Genomic DNA, 16,421 nt, shown 5'->3' with positions numbered 1-16,421 from the left:
TGTGTCTCTGGTGATGGAGACGCGGCTTTTGAGGGATGGTATGTAGTTAGTGCCTCCACAATAAGTTATGTACCCCACCCACTCCAGACTCCAATAATAATCACTGTTAATGAAGTAACCAGAGACCATACAGGTGAGTGACAGGGTCTGTCACCAGGCCAGGTCCTGACTCCTGAAGCTGCACCTTGGACAGGACACCTGGGGGAAGAAGAAACACTACAGTCTTTCCCATTCAGTGATAACCTCCTCTTGGACCAAAGTGTGATTTTGGGGAAACTCACCTTGGGGAGCTGTCACCAGGCTCAGGAGAAGACCAAACAGCCTCATGTTCAAGACCACAGCCCTGCCTTCCCCAGAGATCCCAGCCCTGTGTGAGGAGAGAACTGTGAGCTTCCTCAGCCTGAGAGTGTGATTTAACTTACTGATTGAATAATAATTTGCATGTGAAGTCCTCATTTTATATAAGTGGAGAGACTGAGGCAGGCAGTCCTATACTTCTGTGCTTTGTGAAGTATCCATGCTGTAAAACTCTACAGGTGTTTACATTTGTTATAAGAGATAGCTAGTTTTAGAAATATGATGGAAATTTTCCAAAGATGTTCTCATCTTTGAGGAGAAATTCACCATCCTCCATGCCCCTTCTCCCTCTTTTTCTCTACTGTTATGTCCACTCAAGCTCAGAAATGGCTTCTGCAGTTCTGATTCTAGCACAGATCCTCCTTTTTCTGCTCCTCTACTTTGATTTTGTTCAGAGATACTCTGGACTCCTATTACACTGTTACACTGCTGCTCTTATATGAGTTCATGGCCTTCCATACTACGACTAATCTGCTATATAAAAGACACAGACATCAGAAATGTAGAGACTGGAGAGAATGCTCTTTGTTGTACAGACATGGAAATACAAACTTAAAATTCCAGTACATGGGAGGTAATGGCAGCAGGACAGAAGTTCATGTCTACCCTGGAAACTGGTAAGAAGAATGTAGGTCACAATTAATTTTTAAAAAATGCCTTAGGGACATCATTCAAGTAAAAGAGCACTGGAAGTTCTAGACCTTGGGTTCAATCCCCAGAACTGCAAACAATGCTGTCTGGGCCCCGTTTTATTCACAATGGAGATCTTGAACTTTTGGGGAAGAGACACAGGCAATCTACTATCAATGCCCCATTACCCAGATGAGAATTCTGCATCTATTCAGCTTCCTCTTGCTCCTTAAATATTAATGCTGGATTTAAGCTGCTCATGGAATCATTGATAATGACTTTTTAAAACCACTCATAATTGATACCATCTGTAGAGTGATAATGTCCATAGCAGTCAAGACTGACACTCACGAGTCTATAAGAACCTAGCTCCATTCTGCTCCTTACAATCAAATTCTGAAACCTGCTTCCTGAACTCAGTAACCTACCTGTCCTCTTATTTTTCATGTTAAGTCCACATTATCTGCTTTAATATAATTAGGAGAGATAGATGGAGTCATCACTTCCCCAGTGAAGAGAGACTGCCAGTAGTACATGAGTCCATGCTTTGCCAAAAGAATTGAGAGACTTCATCATAACAACACATTTGAGGACAAGACATTCACTATTTATGCTGTCATGACTGTTGACCCAAGCCACAGTGGACAGTTACTGCCTCATGTCTGCTATTCTCCCTAGTTACCTAGGATGGACTTTCTAGGATAACACAAGGATCATTCCTGATGTCACAGAGAGGAACACAGAAATCATGGGGCTCTGGGTGTATGTCCATGTACTTACCACTCAGAAGCATGTGTTATTCTGCTGAATGCTAAACCGTGAAGGATTGAGAACTGCATTCAGGCTGTGGTGACAGTTGTCCTCTCCTGGAAAACCAGGAAGAATGTGGTGCATGCATTCCTCCTGCCAATGATATCCACATAGGTGGGATTACGGGCATAACCAGATGTGTGGCTTGTTGTTGAGATGGAGATCTCATTCCTCTGGCCATTGCTGATATTTAACTGTGATTCCCCTTCTCTATTCCTCTTCATCATCTATGAAATAAGGTATTTGAAAACAATGTTGCCTGTTTTAAAATGTTAAATCCTAGGTTTCACTGTCCAAAACACCACAGTAAGTTGCAGTAGACTTGTTCTAAGAGTAATTCTTCTTGTACGGTGGCAAAGTACTTTGTTGACAGATGTGGATATGGTGGAGACAATGATGACCAGTTGTTGTTATCAGACATATATGTATGATATTCTTTCTTCTTTCCTGTACTACCACATTTATTCATTTATGCATTTTAAGTTATTTATGTTTATTTATTTATTGTGTGTTGAGTTTACAAAAACATGCATTTTGATTCCCTCAAATTTCATACAGTTTATAATGTGATGAAGAGTGACTTTCATTTCAGGATGACTGGGGCAGTTATCATTCTACTATTTATGGTGAAGTTATTCTTCTAAGAAACTGAGATTACTCTGATTCTAAACTACTAGTGTTCTCACTGTGATTATTGCTTTCACAGTTATCCCATTGCTGTGGCCTTGGAAATGGGAGGATCATTGTCAAGACATTTCACTCTAAGAGTGGAAGGAATTTCTCTATTTAAACAAAAATACATTTTTATACTCTGAATGACAGGAACCAGTTTCCCAGGTGTGGGGATAAAATTCATTCACTGGAAACCAGCCCTTTACTGACTTCCTGGGAGGGACCTGGTGTGAGTTACTCCTGAGGATCCTCTCCTGGTCCCTGGTGGTCCTCTCCTGCTCCTCCTGTTGCTTTTCTCTGGTCCTGAGCGCCCCCTGGTGGTGCTGAGAACACCGTGCTCTTCTTATGTTTTCCTGTGAATCCTGGACAATCCCTGGTGCACCTGCACTCCCCCTGCTGGTTATGAGCAACTCTGCAGGAGGAAGGTTTTTGGACTCACACTGTATGCAGATAACAGTTCCTTGGGCATTTAGTACGCACTACTGTCCTCATCTGTCAATCAGCTCAGCTGATACAACACTTGGTTATTGTCTGTTTCCCTAGATAAGATCATTCTGGACTGCAATTCAAGCTGTAATTACTATTCCTCTTAGCTCAGATCACACCAATCTATTCAAGCCCCCACGACATAAAAGATTCATATAGTGAGAGTGTGTATGTGGCACAGTTGAGGCTGAGCTCTTCACTAACACAGGCCATGGAAATGTAGTATTGATTACTAATACACTCAGCACTGCACCTCCAACAAGTTTAGAGGACACATTGAGCAATAATGGTGTGAGGTGAAGTAACATGACAGGAGTTAATGAGGGTAGAGTTGGAATATGGATAGAGGAGGAGCAACAATAGAATAAGATGTCAGGAGAGATGGGACAGGAAATGTACAAGGAACAAGGTGAGCAACAGAAAACAAGAATTATTATAATAAAGTCTTGGAAAAAGAGAAGATAAAACCCAAATCTATGGAAATAAAGAAGTAATGTAGAAATCAAAAAAAAAATTTACAGAGACAAACTGATCTAATTGAGGAAATATGGAGAAAAAAATTGGAGGAAAGGAGAAAGTCAATGGGGAAGAAGAGAATATAGAAAATTAAATATGGAAAGCTGGATGTGGTGGCTCCTGTATGTAGTACCAGTACTGGATATCTGAGACTGGGAGCAAACAGCTCCAGGACTGGGGAGAGACGCTCTCAAAACAAAACAATCCAAAAAAAAGAGAGAAAAATGAGAATTAATAAAAGCAGGGATGGACAAGACATGTCAAAGAAATAAGATGTCAAATTGAAAATATCATGTCTGTGGAGTACAACACCACAAAGAGACTAAAAATAGAAATTATTTAAATATAGAATAAAAAACTAAGATATGTGGATATCAAAATGGGTCAATATTTATTAGAATGACTCTATAGCAAATAGTATAATTGGCTAAGAAGGAATCTGGGAAAATAGAAAGTTAAATGTGTATTTTAATAAAGAAAATAGGAAAAGCCTTCCATTCATCTACGGGCACAAATATTGAGAGACATTTCCTTGTACTTAGGCAATGTAGAACTCCATGTTGCCTATCTGGCTAGACTGCAAATTTTCATACACAAAATCAACAGACATATATCATTTTTAATAATATTGCCGGAAAGAGAATGGAAAGGAATTGAGAAACACAACAGACTCATCTTCTAGACCACAGCCCTGCCTTCCCCAAAGTCCTCAGCCCTGTTTGATGAAAAAAGCTGTGAGTTCCCAGAGCATGAGAGGGGGATATAACCTAGTCACTGAATAACAATTTGCATATAAGGAGGTTCTCACACATGAGGAAAGTCTGAGTTCAGTGTTCCTTTGGTCTACTCTGTCCCTGAACTGTCACTTCTCTTAAATTCAGATGATGTATAAGTTAGGTCAATCCCCAGTATAGGCATCTGACAATGACTGTGCAAGCAGGTTTCTAAGATACCAGGTCCCTGACTCTGTTGAAAATCTGAGGCTCTTTCACCTCCTTTGCTGTCTTGTGGATAGGATGGGGCTGCCCTCTGTGGGATCTGCAGAGGTGATAAGTCTTGCACCTTCCCTGCCACCGACCTGCAACCCCACATACTCAATGGTTTTTCTTTAGAGATAGTCTCAATAACTCTCTTGTACATTAATGCATGAATCCAATTTAATCCAATTTTTGGAGCATAGCTCAGACATGAGGATATGAACAGAGGGTGGGAGGATAACAGTTAAACAGAAATGGGTCATTCTGGTTCTGGTGATAAAGCATGGGCTCATTCGTGTCTTAGGATATGATGGAGTCAATTCCAACAACCTGGTCCAATGTGCAGTGGAAGTTTCCTTCATAGGAGTTTCAGCCTACAGTCTTTGGTTTAGGGACCAGTCTCTTACCTCTCCTGAATCCCAGAGTCATGCCCTATTCTGGGATTCCCAGCGAAGTCATGAGTAATGAAGAAAAATCCCCAAAATTGATACTATTCAATCCAACAGAGATGACCATGGGCCTGCCCTGCCTACCACTCTACCTGCATCAGTGCATGGGTTCTTTGCAGCACCTCTGTACCATGTTAATGCTTCCCCATTCTATTAGTAGGACTTTGTGAAAAGTGAACTTAAGGCTCATGTCAAGGCCCCAGAATATATGTAGTTGTCAATCCAGGCCCTGTGCCCCAGAGCTGTGTTCTAGAGAGAAGCAGACATTGGCACTTCACACTTGCACTTCACAGATCTGTGGATAGATCTGTGCTGTGTGTATCTGATCTAATAATATAATCATAATGCATTCTTAAAGTTATTTAAGATGATGCCTATGAAATGTTTCTAATGGATATAGAAAAAGCGGAAGTTCTACATAATCATCACAGTTCTAGTTATAATGTTATTATAACTTGTCATAATTTTGTTGGATCATTGTTAATATTGCATTACAGTAGTTGAGTACTGGTCTAATATTATGCCCAGGGAAAATGAAATAAACCATTATAACAAGAAAATTTGGTATTATATATGTGGTGGTCTAAGTAGGATCTTTCCAGAATAACATGTAGTACAATCCCAATGTCACAAACAACTCTCAATCATAGCAGAGTGATCCTAGTTTATCTCCCCAGGGACTGGGGGTACCTCATGTTTTATCCTTCTGGTAGACCTCCCATGACTCTGGTTGAGAAGTGCACTGAGGCTGATGGATTCTTCCCCACCTGTATCAGGGATCCATGAAATCATCTGCATATACTCATAACTGAGCTGGCCTTTATGGGAGCAGGTTTGTGAAATCTCAGTTCTCTGAGATCTCACAGTGAAACTCTTTGACTAGTTCACCTCCATCGTCGCTCTGTGGGACAGCATGGGACACTCTTCTGTGGAAACTGTACAAGAGACACCCATGTCTGGTCCCTTTCCCTACCCCCTGACTTGTTGCTCTTATTTCTTAACAGTTTTTCCTGTCTTAGTACTTTGATTGCTCTTTCATTCATGTCTCCAGTTCAGCCAGCTGGAATATACCCAAGGCATGAAGCTATTAACAAAAGATGGGAACGATTGGCTTTAAAGGTAAGAGAAGTGCTGATTCTGGTGATACTGCTGGAGGTCAATGCTGACTCAGGCTGGGATGGGAACATATGCCATCACCCCGGTCCTATAGGCAGGAGAGGGCTGTGCATGAAAGAGAGTCACTTCCTACATGGCGGTAAAAAACATGGGTTCCAACTTACTACACAAAACCCTAAAATACAGCCATCTGCTGCATTTCAGTATGATGTCAGAAGATGTTCAAAGCAAGATCAAAATTGATATGGTTGAATCCAACAGAATTAATCCTTCCTGCTCTACATTTTTCTTGGTATCAATGATTTCACTGGTCTTTTTATGCAATTTAACAGGGATGATAAGACACAGGGGACTAAGTGTTATAGAAAGGAAGCCAATTCAGGCAATCTGACCCAGAGCTGTCATGTTGACCTAGGCCATAATGAATACCTCCAATCTGTTCTTTATAGATCTGTGAAACAAATTATATTAACCAGTCTTTATATCCCTTGAATTTCGCTCCTAATAAGTCAAAAAATTATGCCAGTAACATGTAGAGATCATAATAAAATTATTCGAGGTGTTTCCTGCAAAACACTTCTAATAGGTAATAAACCCACAAAGATAATACAGTCAGAATTTAACAAAATTAATATTTTATGCTATTTATCTTAATAATGAAAATAATGCCATATAGATGGTTTTACTTTGGTTTGTATTTACTCATTGTAAAATGAAAAAGAAACCTATACTTGAGAGTATTTTTGTATGTTTATATATAAATATATATATATATATAGAGAGAGAGAGAGGGAGAGAGAGAGAGATTAATTATATACAGGCATGAAGAGAATCAAGGTATGCTATGCACATACACACACACATATATAAATATATATATACACACACATATATATATATATATATATATATAAATGACACTGCACAGTGAGATCCATCAATCACTATTGGAAAAGGCAAGAAGGAAATATTGGAAAATATAATGGAGGGTTGAACTTGTTCTAAGTACACTGTACTCATGCATGGAACTACCACAATGAAACATCCTCATTTTATTAAAACAAGCTGTTAGAAATTATAATAAAACTTTTATTAAAGAAATGCCAGAGTTGCCACTGCTGTTATGAACATCTGGGAATTATTTTGAGTGTTCATGCTCCAGTTGTGCCTGTCATTTATGTTGAAATTTATAATTATTTCATATTTTTAGTATTATGTAAAACCTTATATGAGTTTAGAAACTATTTGCTCACATGGATACATTTAGCAGCTAACACTACAGTTACTTAAATGCAATTCTGTTAAATGCCGTTATTTTCTGATAAAGAACACAGTCAAAACTTGTAATTGAAACCTATGTGAAATCATTACCTATTTCAAACGTACTCACTTTGATGAATTATCCTTCTAATTAACCCTTCCCACATTCCCTGTTTAGACAGGTGTGTGACAAATAGCTCAGATATTGGTTGAGATGGGGTCTCATGAACTTTTTGGTAAGATCCTCCTTATTTCTGCCTCCCAGGTTTGTAGGATTACAGGTGTGAGACACTGATACCCAGTCAGCAAGTAGCTCCTGGTTAATGGAACCTATGAATCCTCTGATTAAAATCTCAAACTCCATGCTACAGAACCATTAACATCCATTTTACTTGTGACTTCCCTGATACTATTTTTTAGGTTCTATAATTGTTATCTGGTGGTATTTGTAAATGTCTGGCTTGTTTCTCTTAACACAATATTAATCCAAAAAAAACTGAGGAACTTTAGCACTGCTTGCTTTTAAGAAGTTAGGGTTTCCAACAACCAGAGCTGTGAGCTATAGAAATGACTTTCAAAATCATACATGTCTGCAACACATATTTCTCATCGAAAAAATTCCAAAATACATGCAGCTAACACCTGCATTTCATAGTACAATTTTTGACTAAATACCTCAAGAATGCTTCAAATAGATACTGGAAAACTAAGTTACCAACTCAGAGGTGTTGATATAATTATCTTTTACAATGGCATTGTAACTATTAATAATTATGCTACAGTACAAACAAGCATTGTCCTTTTGTGCTGTTAGATCATGTTATATTCTGGTATTCTGAAATAAAATGAATCTTATGATTAGGAAACTTGGGGTTATACCTATCAAGAAAATCCAGAATTGCTAGTGAGTCATGAATCATGGGAATCATTATTGAAGAGGTTCTCCATCAGTTGTGCCTGCCATGTAAACTAATATAATTCACATTTTGTGGATATTAATATCTGAACATTAATATATGCATATTATGATATACATTGATCCTCCCCTCATATCCTCTCACACACTAGGTAACTCTAAATTGACATACATCAACTTTGAAAATACCAAAAAGGAAAACTCAGTGCAACTCAACTCCATTGTGAATGATCTGTGTTTGGTGTTGATCACTGAATGGGGTCATGTGGAAATCCAGGACTGGGCCTCTGTCCCAGAGTTGCAGGATCAGGGCTGGGCAGGTTTTCATGAGCAGAGAGAGGCTGTATTTTCATGGCTTCCTGCTGTATTGCAAACTCTGGGTGGAAGTCTCATATATTGCAGTGCCCAGAGGAAATATGAGAGTCCTAGGAAACAGTGATGATCATAGTGGAATAGTAGAAAATATGAAATCACATGGATTTAATATGTCTTGTCTTATATTTAATACCATCATTTTATTTTATTTTTGTACATTTACTAAACAATAACAACCTAGAATTCAGTATTTCAAGAAAATAACTTTGAAATCATAAAATGAGTTAGGCAATATTCCTTCCCTTTTTATTTAATGAAACAGTTTAAGGAGGGTTGGTATTAGTTCTTCTTTAAACGTCTGATAGAATTCAGCAGAGAATACATATGGTCCCAGACTTTTCTCTTTTGGGAGACTCTTGATTGCTGCTGGGTATCAGTTGAGGACCTTCTGAGTCTGCAGGGGTCTCATTCCAAAAGGAATGCCTCCACAGATAGGTCCTGGTCAGACACTTGAGTTTGGGATGACTCCTGAGGGGATGAAGGGTAATGCCAATCTAAATGTCAATATGGGATCTAACTCTCAGATGATACCACAGAACATGAGAGAGTTTGTGACACACCCTGAGGAGATGATGAAATTACTCCCAGGTAGATCAGAAATGCTTTCTGTCCAGCAAAAGATGGTGTCCCAGCCATTTGGTGACCACCAGGAACAAGAGTATGACATGTGCCCATGCCATTCCTTCCCATGTCTCAGAGTCCTCCCTAATACATTGACTTGTGGAATCTCAGAGAACTAATAGTTCCTGTCCAAAGGACTTACAACCATCTCAGCCATTTGCCACAACTAACTATCATCCATTCTAGTAACCCTACTAGCCTCAATACAGCACCTACAGTCCAGTGTGGACTGGGGTGGAAGTGCTTGGATATATCTGTGGCAGGCATCCAGTCTTGGGTTCTACTTCTGCTTTGCCTGTTCACCTCAAGTCTACATCACTTCCTGCCCCATCACCTGGATGGACTTCCTCTCTCAAGCCTCTGTTCCAGAGTCCTGGAATCTTTCCATCTACAAAGTACCCCTCACCATGGTCTTCCCATCCATGCTGGGAAGCATGAAGTTAGGTGCCCTCCCCACCTCATACAGGTAGCCAGACTGTCTTTCTGAATATCCCTGGAAGTGTTCCCTCTAGTACACTTACACTTTACTCCAAGCTACCAGAGCCAACCCTTTCCCAGAACCCACTCCCAATTATACCTGAAATGTCCAAGTTTGCAATACACAGGTCTACCCCACTATAACATGATGCCATCTTACTGGTCAATTTCAATGGCAAATCCCCTCTAGCTTATTCTACCAACTTGCCTTTAGTGTAAAATATGCCAGGAATGGGCATCACCACAAAGAATCTTCAAATTTAAGGTTCAAACCCCATGGTTCTGATGCCAAACCTTAGCCCAATGGGACTAAGCCAGCCACTTTCTTACTCCAATCAGACGACCTCTCCAAATGCCATGGGACCCAGCATGCCTCCTCTTGGGGTCCCAGTGGGGTCTGACTTAATGTCACACAATTCTATCACAGGGCATAGGTCCCAGAGCCTCTGATTGCAACACAAGAAGGAATGAGTTTCCCTCAGGGTTTTCTTCCTGCACAGTCTCCTCCACCACAACTCCCATTCCCTCACAATGGCCCCATTGGGAACAATGCAACTTTCAGGAGGGGTGGGTTTCCCAGTACAAGTTACATTTGGGCTCCCCAGCAACCTGTTCCAAAGCTCAAAAGACTTAGCTCTTTGGAAACCTGGAGTCTGAGTGGGTCTGGACGACTTCACTGTGCTGGGGAATGACATATCTTTGGTGTTTACAGACCCAGATCTTCAGGAGGTCACCTAGCATGGACCCGCTGTCCCTCTTTATTACATCTGAGAATACTAACCATACATTGCAATGTATTTCTCCAAAGGAAGTCCCAGGCTGTAAACAGCCCCAGTGTTGTGGACCTAGATTTCACACATGTAAGGTCTGATGGACAACCAATCCTTCATAATGGGACTAGCATTACCTGGGATGGGAGACACAGGGCCAGTAGGAACTGCAGACTTCCCCCTTGATAAAGCTCCATCCATGGCAGACCACTGCCCAGTGAGACTGTGAGCCTCTATCCAACAATGCATGATGGGACCTCACCATTGGAGTTTGACACCAGCAATATCTACCATGGCCAGGCTGCCCAACCTGATGAGCAACCAAGTTGCTGCTGTGGGCATGATTCCAGTAATGACTGATGGAACACCAACAGAACATCATGATTTTCCCACAGCTGTGGTCCCAGGGCACAGTGGCTGATGTGGGTATGGGTGGGTTCAGCCAAGGACCTGGCAGCCCAGGAAATGTGATGATTTATGCTGCTCAGATTGGGCCTACTGATCCTGTTCTAGATTTGTTTCCAGGCTCTAAGAGCTGCAGTGAGGGAACTCCAGGAAGACTGACTGTTTGTCATGTAGTAGGAGAACAAAGACCCCCAAGGACTGTTTTGGGTGAAGGGAGGGTTCAAGAATGTGTGGATTTACCTGAAAACAAACTTTCATTTAATCAGCAGGTGTTTTTAGGATTCTTTTCTGTTTTTGTTCTTTAATGTGGGCTTTATTTTTTTGTGTGTGTATTGTACCATACTGTAAAATGGATTTTAGCAGAGACCTTAGTCTTCAGGACAACAGGAGAACAGGAATTCTGGACTGTTAACATTAGGTAGAAAATCTGACTTCAGACCTTTTTACTATTTTCTTTCAACTCCAGTGTAGAGAAAAACCAAGCTATGACCTCAGAGAAGAGTGTTATAGAAAAGTACAAGAAAGGAACTAAGTTCAGTGTATAGGGGGATTTTTCTTTTTAAAATAACGAAGCTTAGGTAACTTGTTTTTCAGTCCATGTGCTCTTTGGCACAGATTGGTTATTCCAGTGTACAAACCAATCACCATACTTTTCTACTTTCCTCCTCACTCTTCCTGTCCCTTGATTAGGTGTGTTTCTTTCCCTCAGGCCTGCACTTGTGGCTGTCCTCTCCTCTTCACTTTGGCAGTGGCAATACCCAAATATCTTCCAGGAAAATAACTCTACTGAAGACTTCCATGGGAGCATCTTCCTGGCAGCAGCAGGGATGGCTCTGTGGTGTGGATATCCTCTAGAATTATCACACCCCTCACCTTTCTTTTTCCTAGTGAAGACTTTGCTGCCCCCCTTGCTTTCTCTTCTCCTTCTCTTAGGAATTCTAAAGTGAATTTTATTAATGGGGAATGGGAACAGATGTTAAAACCTATCCAAGATTTTGTTTTCATTTTAAATGTTGTGATTCTTCCCTTTCCTTTCTCTGTCATGCACAAGATGTTTTTTCTAATCTTCATTAAATTTGGTACAAAACCACTTGCCAGAGTTGTGGTGTCAGAAAAATAAAATATATTGTTTCTTATAAAAAATAGAAATCATGTCCTATGATGGTGGAGAATTCACATTTTCATAAGTCTATCTCTGATGTAAGTGCTGGAACATTCCTTTCAATTCCCCAGCATCACTCTGGATCAATTAAAATGAGAGTGTGGTAAGATGTATGGAAATCTTCAGAGATTGGAGACACAGTAGCACCGAGTCTTTCCAAAAGCCTCACATGTACAGCAAATGTGCTGAACAGGCTGTGGCACAGCACAGTCACTTCCGCTCCTACCCACTATGCTATCTGTGGATCGGGCACAACTGTGGGAGCTGAACAGGCCCCATAGGACCCACCTAGCATGAGAACTTTCCATGTTCAAAAACAGTTTCCTGTCATGAATGAATGACAGATTCAAACAGGTGTTTCCAGGAACCTTAGCACTATGCTATCTGCATTAATGGTGAGAGTTTTTGCCTAATATGCTACAGTACGTTAGGGGCTCATAAATATGAGAGTTGCTATCCTTGATTGTGAAATTTACACAGATAAGCTGTGCCAACGGAAAGAAATACTGTCCCAGCATGGTGGAACCATGAGGTAGTGAGTTGATAGTAAAAACAACAATTTCCTAAAGCCCCTCCCACTCTAATATCTTTTCTCAGAAACCTCATAAGAAGACTCCATGACCACAGAACTGTAGCATTCTGCACACCTTCATATCCAGTTTCCAGCTCATAATTGTAGTCCCTGGTGACATGGCCCTGTTCATTTGTACCTGCCTCAGAAAAGTACATATGTTGGGAATGGGTGGCAAAGGAAGAGTCTCACATCATTGGGACAGGAAAAGCAGGAGAGCTGTTCCTGTGGACTTTATATGACCATCACCATCTTGAAACAGGAGCTACCATGATGACTGATCGGTGAACACAGCCAGGACATGGCAACATATAGAAATATACATCATGCAACTGGGACCATCCATAGAGAGACTGTGTCATTCATTCTGTGTGCAGACCTTTGGTGCAGCTTCCAGCCTCTGGGTCATTAGTTGAAGAGGGAAACTGTTTGTCTTCATGTGTTCACTGGTGTTTCAAGTTACAAACGTATGCAGGTTCAGGCAATCCAACTGGTAATGTTTAGCATGTATAGTTGATAATGTTAGAGATGTGGCTTATGTTTCTGCTTTAAAAATTGCATAGGGATAGTGTTACCAGGTAAATACAATGTCCATCTTAATGAGCTAGGTAGCTGGAGGACATGCATTCATTGACATCAACTTTTCAAATTTACAACTTCGCTCATACTTTTACTTTAACAACAGGCTTACACTCATCCAGCGTTTTGGAATCCTATTCCTCCTCAAATATTTTTTTCATGAACACTAGCTATCTAACCTACATGGTTTCAAATAATCTTGTTCACATAATGGATAGTGAATAATACCTGAGCTGCCTTAAACTCTAGGGTCTGTGAAGGACAGAAGCCCAAACTGCCTAGTGACATCCATCATTATGTGCAGAAGGCACAGGAACTAACAAGGCTCCCAGCCCTCGACTTAGTGCAGAGGTGGCATTGGTGCAGTCACGGAGGTTTTCCTAGGCAAGCTGCTTCATTCTGACCTACTCAGAGAAGATCTGAAATGATGTTGATCAATGGTGGATATAGCTTTATTCCCTGTCTAGGACATCAAGGTTATTTCTTCTGAAGGACAACCCATGTGAGCAATTGAAACAACCAAGTGTTTATCAGCATCTCTTCCCAAAGATGATGTGATGGAGGTGACTCTGTGACAAGAAAAGGAGGATAAGATCTGTTCATATTCCACATCCCGTTTTGAACATGGTGTCTTATGCCTGACAGCTAATATCCATATTGTTTGCTCTGTCTTCATTTCTAATAATTGAAAGTAATCACCTGGTCATTCTGTGCTGTTCTTCACTCCTACAGCTGCAGAGTCAGGGATGGGTTGGTTTTCGTGATCTATTTTCATGTTTTCCTTCTAAGTAACAAGCTCTTGGTTGGAAGTCTCAGAGAGGGCATTACTCAGAGGAGATGTGAGTGTCTTTTTGGAGTCTTGTGGGAAGATTGCATTTTGGGGATGAATCAATAAATTCTGAGTCATACATTGGTGGTGAAATAAATGCAAACTTACTGGGCTTCATGATTGCATATAAACATTTGAAAATTCTTAGGAATGAGTACATCTCCCATTTTCAGGCAAAAAACAGTGTGTATCTTGGTCTTTTGTCAGATTTTCAGTCATGTAACTCACATCTCATCTTCCACCTTCCATTTTCTCAGAGCCTCAGCTTTGGCCTTCTGTGTGGTATTACAGATTCCTCAGATAACGCCTGGCCTTGCACAGAGGCCTAAACCTCACAAAATCCCTAGATTCTCAGGATTGTCTAAAGAGATGAATCAACAGCAGGTAGCAGAGAAAAAAGTGGGTCTCCCACTGGGAATGAGCAGAGATGAACAAGATGATCCCAGGCTCCCAGCACCATAGGGATCCTGGAAATAACTCCATTTCCCTCAGATACTAGTGGAAGGCCTTCTGAGCCCTTTCAGAGGTGACTTTCCAGAAGAAATGTCTGCACAGATAGGTACTGATCAGAACGTGAATTTGCAATGGTTCCTGGTGGGGAGAAGGGAGATATCCATCTATATGCCAACATGGGACCTAAATATGATCCCTGAGAAGATTAGAGAGTCATACTGCTGGGGAGCAGTATGTCTTTGTTGTTTGTAGACCCAAATTTGTGGGAGGTCATCTGGCCTGGAGTCACCAAAATACCTGAGTTTGATCAGCCCTACATTACTCCATCTGGGATGCCTAGACAGATATTGCAATATTTTCCTCAAGAAGATGGTCCACACCATAGATACCCCTAGGTCCTCGACCTGGATTTTTGCACATGCAGGGCATGGTGGGTGACCAACAGGATTAGCATTACCTGGCATGGGAGGTCCAGGACATATAGGAACTGAGGACATGCCCACGGTACAATTCCATCCATGCCATGGAACAACCCAAGGAGACCATCAGCCTTTTTCCAGCAAGGCAATATGGACTCAGTAGCAATTGACATCAGCACCACAATCTACCATGGCTGGGCAGCCCATCCTGAGAATCAACCCAGCTGGTCCCATGTGCATGATTTGCTACAAGGGCCTGCCTGACTCTATACCCACCTTGGGCCTCTGGGCTTTCCAGGCAATATGATATCCATGAAGGGCATTTTGGGACCTCATGAGAACATGATGATTTCCCCACAGATGAGGCTACAGGTCATGGCTGCTGACATGGGCAGCCATGGACCTGGCAACCCAGAAAATATGAGGTTTTAAGCTGCTAAGTTCGTACATGAGGATCCTTATCAAGATGCCTTGAGGGAACTCCAGGAAGACAGACTATTGGTCATGCAATATGAGAACAGAGACCTGAGGGCTGCTTTGGGGAAAGAGGGAAGGATCTGGAGAATGTTTTGATTTGTCTGAAATTATTCATTTACTCAACAGGTGTTTTTAAAAGGACTTGGGTGTCCCATGATGGCACCTACTTTTGGGAATTTGTAGTCGGGCTTTGAGTATTGCCATCCGCCCTGTGCTTAAACATTGTATGCTTATGTCCTTTGGATTGGCTTCTGCCAGGATTGCTTCCTGGTTTTGTTCTTTGATTTGGGCTTCTTTTTTTCTCATTTAAAAAGTAATGATTAGGAAATTTGTTTTTCAGTTCAAGCACTCTTCAGCACAGTCTGTATCTCCCAGTATGCAAGCCAATTGCCATAGTTCTCTACTTTCCTCCCCACAATTCCAGTCACTTATCTAAGTGTGTCTTTTCTTTCTGCCCCCACTGGCAACCCTCCTTTACTCTTGGCTTTGGGATCTGCAATATCTGGTGTTCTTCCAGGAAAATAACTCTAGCAAAACTTTCAAAGGAGCATCCTCCTGGCTTCAGCAGGAACAAGTCTGTCCTAGGGATACCCACAGGACTTCCCGTCCTTCACCTTTCTCTTTCCAAGTGATGTCTTTGATGCTCATTGTGCTTTCTGTCCTTTAATTAGGAACTCTCAAGTAAATTTTATTGATGTGTAAGTGCATCAGATGTCACAAGCTATCCAAGATTTTGTTTTTGTTTTAAATATTGTAGTTCCTACACTTTGCTCCTTCACCAATATGCAAAACATTTTATATAACCTACTTTAAATTTGGTACAATGCCACTTGACAGAGTTGTGGTGTCAGAAAAATAATATTTTTTCCTTACATAATGAAACAAATGAAATCACATCCTATTATGATGCAGATGTCATATTTTCATAAGTCTATACATGGTATCAACACTGAAGCATAACTTCCAAGTCCCCAGGCTCACACTGTATCAATTAAAATAACAGGACAGTAAAATGCACTGAAATCATCACAGCACAGGATTCCTGAGATTTTCATTCTGCTCATAAATCAACTTCCTCACATGCACAGAGAATG

At 40.9% G+C, this 16,421-nt stretch overlaps 2 pseudogenes; both read left to right on the top strand.

The window, feature by feature from the left end:
* The first annotated feature begins 924 nt into the window (after nucleotides 1-924).
* LOC109687269 (B-cell CLL/lymphoma 9 protein pseudogene) lies at nucleotides 925-11,692 on the top strand (annotated as a pseudogene).
* A 306-nt stretch (nucleotides 11,693-11,998) lies between these two features.
* On the top strand, nucleotides 11,999-15,282 carry LOC109687270 (B-cell CLL/lymphoma 9 protein-like; annotated as a pseudogene).
* Nucleotides 15,283-16,421: the final 1,139 nt, after the last annotated feature.

Source organism: Castor canadensis, chromosome 3 (assembly GCF_047511655.1).
Source record: "Castor canadensis chromosome 3, mCasCan1.hap1v2, whole genome shotgun sequence".
Lineage (NCBI taxonomy): Eukaryota > Metazoa > Chordata > Mammalia > Rodentia > Castoridae > Castor > Castor canadensis.
The sequence above is the reverse complement of the archived record's forward strand: the minus strand, read 5'-3'. Positions and strand labels throughout refer to the sequence as shown.